This window comes from Plectropomus leopardus, chromosome 3 (assembly GCF_026936395.1).
Source record: "Plectropomus leopardus strain MGB_pleo_1.0 chromosome 3, ASM2693639v1, whole genome shotgun sequence".
NCBI classification, from domain to species: Eukaryota; Metazoa; Chordata; class Actinopteri; order Perciformes; family Serranidae; genus Plectropomus; species Plectropomus leopardus.
In genome coordinates, this window is record NC_142178.1 from 7,333,195 (window position 1) to 7,340,037 (window position 6,843).

Below are 6,843 nucleotides of genomic sequence, written 5' to 3' on the forward strand. Positions count from 1 at the left end.
CCTCTCTTTCAAGACGCAGCATGCCATTGTTCATCAAATCAACCACTGATATGTGAGGTTAAGTTGTCAGCCAACTAGATACTGAGAGTGCAAGAAGAGGTTGGGAAATCGATGGATTAAGTGTCAGCATTAAAAAACATTAGAAAATGCACATTACAGTTATTTTTCTTAAGACATCTTAGACTATTCATCTGTTTTTGTAAATGGATAAATGTTTTCAGAATTGACTTGTTGTTAAAGGCTTTTATGCAGTGATTTTACTGGTCCGGCACACTTGCAATCAAATTGGGTTGAATGTGGACCATGAACTAACATGAGGGTGACACCCATGAGAACTTAAGTTAGTGTCACACCAATAGCCAACAACCACAAAAAAAGATGTTCCATTCAATGAGCCAATCACAATGTACATTTTCTTTTAATGGAAAAGTCTTTGCAGGTCATGACATTCGTCAGTACGACCTGTTTCATTGTCTTTCAACACCAGGTCATCATCACACATGGACGGCTGCGTATTTTTATTATTATTATTATTATTATGTTATGCTCATGGGTAAGTTTTTTTTAATAATCTTATTGAGGACAAACATATTTTATTGATTCTTTTGTGTTAATAAATACATATATTCTTAGCATTGTTGTGGGAGCCGTAACCTAAATTTGATGTGGTGTAAAAAACACTTCTGCACTTACATTTTCAGTTTCTTTCTGTGTTTTTTTTTTTCTTTTTTTCAGTTGTTTCCTGGCGTTATGATATGATATCTGGATCAATGATGGAGGTGACAGCCAGATCAGAGAACAACATCATTCACTTTTGTGACTGCGAATTACACATAGTACATTATTATACATTCTACATAGTGTGGTACATGAACAGGTCTCGTGAGAACCAGCCTTCTCTTGTCCTTAAATTAAATCACGGTTCATTGATGGTCACCACTAACGATGATAATCTCTGGAAGGTTTTCCCTAGTTTTAAATTTGTGACAAACTCCTCTGCATCCTATGACCTGCTGATCATGAACATCACTGATTCTGATGAGGGGCTCTACTACTGTGGAACTGAGCAGACCAAGGTGGATGATAAAGAATACCCTTCTTCTAGAAGTATTTACAGATATGGCAACATCCCAACAAGGATCATAGTCAGTAAGTGTGCTGATCTGAATTGTCTTTAAGGCTTGAAATATCCATGTGGTCTCAGTAAATATATCATCTGACAACACTATATAGCATGAAAATGTGCCCAGATATTGTGCACTTATAGCAATAATCAAAAAGATGAACCATGATGAAGTATACCATACAACAGCACACATAAAACTTATTCCGAATGCAATGACAATGTGCATCAACAACCCACAACCTTCTATAAATTAGTTTATAATGCTTTTTATTAATAATTCTTCCCAAATCTATGACTGCATGCAATGCTGTAAGTCATCCATTAATGTGCATCCAGATTTTCTTTATGCATTATTATAAAGTATATTAAGTATTTAGTGTATATTCTTTGTAGTACAAGTATGTTTTCATCGTAAGCTTTTGAATGATTTCACGTTTGAAATCTGAGAGAATAGGTATAGGATTAAAGGTTTCACCTATTGATGGAATAGGCTGAAAGTCTGATAAACCAAAGACATATTAAACCAAGAATGGATATTTCTTTAAAGGCAGTTCATTACCGTTTTTTTGTGAATGTGATTGCAACATAACAATTTGAAAACATAATGTACATATGGTCTGTAGAAACATAAAACGCCAATTCTTTTTCTGGCAGTTTGGTTGAAACTTCGACTGAAATTTATAATTTGAATTCAATGGTGTATTTGAATTCAGTAGTGTTTTTATTGTTGAGGTTTTTGTTCCTTGGGTTATGTAACAGCCATTACACTTATACCCACTAACATGTTTTCAATTTGACGTTTTGGTGACCTCGGAGTTTAATGAAGCTAATTGACAGAGCTTTTTTTAGATTCAGACTCCAGTGAGCCTCCACACCATGAGACTCCACCAGACTGTGGTGTGTGTTGGACGCTGCTGTTCTCTCTGTGTCCAGCTTGTGCTGTGTTCTCCTCTCTCCTCTCCTCTCTTCTGGTTTATCTCCTCTGTCAGAAAAAAGGTAATATACTGTTTGTCTCACTTTTCAAGCTCAACTTGTTGATATTAGGGTGCGCCATGCTGTAATGATGTTGCATTGATTTTTGCAGCTAAATAACCTCCAGATGATCAGCAAAGGCCCCAAACAAGACTGGATCAGGTAGGTGTAGCTGTAGAATATAATAAATAGTGGCATTTATTCCATACACAATCACAATTCTAGACAACAAATGTCCAATTTTAGGATGAAGATGTGTGTTACACTGCAGTGGAAATCCATCAGGCACCACAGAGAGCAAGGAAGAAGAAAACTTAAAGTTCTGACTTCAGCACCTATTCTGCCATCAATACTGCTATGTAAAGAGATGAATACAAACAAACATACATTTTAAGCTGAGCAACAGTCATAGTTATCTGCGACTGATATGTATGAAATATTCTAAGCATGAAACACAGTTGTTTTGTTGTTGTCCATTTGTTTGTTTTTTGAGGGTGAAAAGCATGATGTTTCCTTGAAGATGATACTAAATTCTATTTCTAATTTCCTTACGCAGCTTGTAAATGGAAAATAAAAACTTCCCTGTCTGTAGATCATGGTGTTCTTCTTTGCAAAGCTCTCAATGTTCAACTTCTCTTATCTTTGTAAATTTATGCAGTCATATCTGAAAAAATCAAAATAAAACACTGTAATCAGGACTTAGCTGTGATATAGATGTACCTCAAGGATCATCTCTGGGGCCCCTCCAGTTAACCTTTGACATCTTCCTACCGTATGTCATTAGTCTGACATTCAAATGCATGCCGATGACACCGTCATTTATGTACATGCAATAACCGATCAACAAGCTGCACCTAAGCTCACGGCAGTGATGGCCTTTGTCACACAGAAGCTTAATAACTCTCATATTCACTTAAATATAGGCCTTAAGAAAACAGTTTCTATATTCTTCACTAAGATGTCAAAAATAATCTTACACCTGATATTTATGTCACAGGCAAAAAGCTGACAGTGGTACCTGATTTCAAATATCTTGGTATAACATTTTACTCTCATCTGACATTTAAAAAAAGAAACACAAATTAAGATGATAACAAATGTAGTTAAGTTTAAATGTCAAATTTCCACCATATTAGAAACTGTCTAGCTACTAATGCAGCCACGCTATATGTCAGTTCCATTATCATGTTACATTTGTCACATAGTTTGACTATCTTGGCACAAGCCTCCTGTGCAACACTCAAACTTGTGCAGTCAGTATATCGCCAGACTCTTTGAGGTGCTAAACAGAAAGCCAAACAGCCATCAAATCGTACTTTACTGGGATGGAACTATCATATCAAATTAACGTAACTTGTTATTCTTTATGATTCTCCATGGCTTGCCCCCCACGTGTGTAACTACGTTCAAAATCTGAAGTGAGCTTTGATTTTACGATTTCTGTATTATTGTCCCTGTTTATACATTTTTTAGGTGCTGTTAAATGTGCTGCTTTATGTACAGTATGGCTGTACCTGTTTAAATGTGTATTGTGTGTTTTTTGTAGTTGTAATCACACCTATTCAGGGACTAAAAACTATAGTTTTTGGGAACATACAGTTGTATGCAGTTCAACATGAGAAAAGACTGAAGCTGAAGACTAGTGGCCTGCTGCAGGTGTTGTTAGAGTTAAATTTTAATTCAGAAATGGTTTCAGTTTATTGTAAAAACTACAAACAAAATTTTAAAGAAATCACTCACATGGCAGTCGTTCAGTTACATGTTATTTAGGTTTGTCTAACTAATATGAGGCTAAAGCTCTGCAGCCTCTTCAGCTACATTTAGAAATACATTTTATTTCTGAATCTACACTCACCGGCCACTTTATTAGGCACACCTGTCCAACTGCTCGTGAACGCAAATTTCTAATCAGCCAATCACATGGCAGTAACTCAATGCATTTAGGCATGTAGACATGGTCAGGATGATCTGCTGCAGTTCAAACCGAGCATCAGAATGGGGAAGAAAGGTGATTTAAGTGACTTTGAACGTGGCATGGTTGTTGGTGGTAGACGGGCTGGTCTGAGTATTTCAGAAACTGCTGATCTACTGGGATTTTCACGCACAACCATCTCTAGGGTTTACAGAGAATGGTCCAAAAAAGAGAAAATATCCAGTGAGCGGCAGTTCTGTGGGCGAAAATGCCTTGTTGATGCCAGAGGTCAGAGGAGAATGGCCAGACTGGTTCGAGCTGATAGAAAGGCAACAGTAACTCAAATAACCACTCGTTACAACCAAGGTTTGCAGAAGAGCATCTCTGAACGCACAACACGTTGAACCTTGAGGCAGGTGGGCTACAGCCGCAGAAGACCACACCAGGTGCCACTCCTGTCAGCTAAGAACAGGACTTTGGCCCCCTTAGTACCAATTGAGTATCGTTGCAACGCCACAGCCTTCCTGAGTATTGTTGCTGACCATGTCCATCCCTTTATGACCACAGTGTACCCATCTTCTGATGGCTACTTCCAGCAGGATAACGCACCATGTCATAAAGCTCGAATCATCTCAGACTGGTTTCTTGAACATGACAACAAGTTCACTGTACTCAAATGGCCTCCACGGTCACCAGATCTCAATCCAATAGAGCACCTTTGGGATGTGGTGTGCAGCCGACAAATCAACTGCGTGACGCTATCATGTCAATATGGACCAAACTCTCTGAGGACTGTTTCCAGTACCTTGTTGAATCTATGCCACGAAGGATTAAGGCAGTTCTGAAGGCCAAAGGAGGTCCAACCCGGTACAAGCAAGGTGTACCTAATAAAGTGGCCGGTGAGTGTATATCTGCATCTACATCATTTCGAGATCAAAGACATCTGCTCTGGTTGCTCTTAGTGTGCTTCATGTAGATATCTAGGGTTATGTAGGGTTAATCTCAAGATATGCTGTTCTTCTCATCTTGATAACACCTTGTGGTATTTTTATTATAAAATACTGTTCCATATCTTTTGGAACAAATCATCTGCTGCTGTTAATATTTCAGTCATGGATATGAGTATACATGCAAAGGCTGTACATAACATTATTTGTATAGGTTACAACTTATAGAACACTTGATTTGTATATGCAGGTTTTATTCCTGGGTAAAAGGACTGGTGAAGGTGGAGGAACAGTGTTAATACATCAGTTATTTGTGCCAAACAAAGCTCTAGTTTGTTTGTTTGTTTTGTTTTTTAACTTCAAATATATAAGTAGTTCTCACCTTGTTCACTTTCTTGTTAAAGGATAAAAGCATTTCCTTCAAGTGGAGATGATAAACCTCTAATTAGAGGTATCCCACCCACACTCCACTCTTTCCAAGTTGTCACATATCACCACTTGGTGGTGTGACAGTGGACTTCTGCATCTACATGTTACACTCTTGGTATCCCTCTGTGCCTGCTGTTGGCATTTCAGGATGCTGCTATTTTGATGTCAAAACATGCACATGGTGGGTTATGCTGGTTAAGTTTAGGCAATAAAAGCACATGGCACCAAAAGCACATGGCAACCAGCACTGAGACACCAACAAACGGTTAGGTTTAGCCAAAAGAGGAAAAAAAAAAACATTACATTCAGGTGGGAAGTGAACACCGGAATTCCGCATGAAAGTCAGGGGTTTGCTGAACCCATCCTCCTTCCCTCACGCCCACTCTATAGGGACCTTTGAGCTACTTATATTATGTCATTACGCACCATTTCAACCTGATTATGTCCAGTCAGTATGACGCGGAGAAAACAGGTTTCGTCTGGCCGCCTTTTCCACTGACCTGGATGTCCGCATATCATGCTGCTGCAGCAGGTGCCATCCAGCCATCCGGTAACTCATAATAACTTTGCCAACAGCTCTGTCCGGCATTATATTCAGCTGATAACTTCAGCAGTGTACAGCAGTGTATCATACAGACACAAAAGCTGGCTTCTGGCGTGGGAATCTTACGCCAAAGGCACAGCAAATGTGGCGTCATTTGACGCCTCTCAGATAAGAACAAGCTCAAAAGCCATATTCTACTAATATCTGCAAAGACAGAGGTGAAGCTGTCAGCCAAGTAATAGCTTAGAGTGCAAGAAGAGGTGGGGGTTTGATGGATTGACTGTCGGCATTTACAAACAGTCATTATTTTAAAGTATATTTTAGATTTTAGTTTGGTGTGGTGCACCAATTACAATAAGCAGTAGACTGGCTGACTGTAGAAAAACGGAAGCATATCTTTTAAATATTTTTTCTTAAGATACCCCAGGCTGTGTAGAATCCTTTTTAATGGATGAATGTCTTCAAAATGTACCTGTTGCTAAAGGTTAATGTGCAGTGGTTTTACTGGTCTCGGAAACTTGAGCACCCCTGAGACCTTCCCTTAGCTTCACCAACAGAATACAACCACAGAAGAAGATGTTCCATTCAGTGAGCAAATCATAACGTACATTTCCTTTAATGGAAAAGTCTCTGCAGATCATGACATCCGGCAGTAAGACCTGCTTCAGTGTATTTCAACACCAGGTCATCATCACACATGGACGGGCTGCGTATTTTTACCGTTACGCTCATGGGTACGTTTTTTTAGTAAACTTATTGAGGACTAACGTATTTTATTGTATTTTGATACCGAAAACATGCCTATATTCATAGCATTTTTGTCCTGAACAGTGAGTGGCATTTGGTGTGATGTGAAACACTCATCACATCAATTTATTGATTGATTCTTTTTTATTTTCTAGTTGCATCCTGC

At 38.6% G+C, this 6,843-nt stretch overlaps 1 pseudogene; it reads left to right on the top strand.

Moving 5' to 3' along the window:
- The first annotated feature begins 549 nt into the window (after positions 1–549).
- On the top strand, positions 550–2,461 carry LOC148189876 (uncharacterized; annotated as a pseudogene).
- The last annotated feature ends 4,382 nt before the right edge of the window (positions 2,462–6,843 follow it).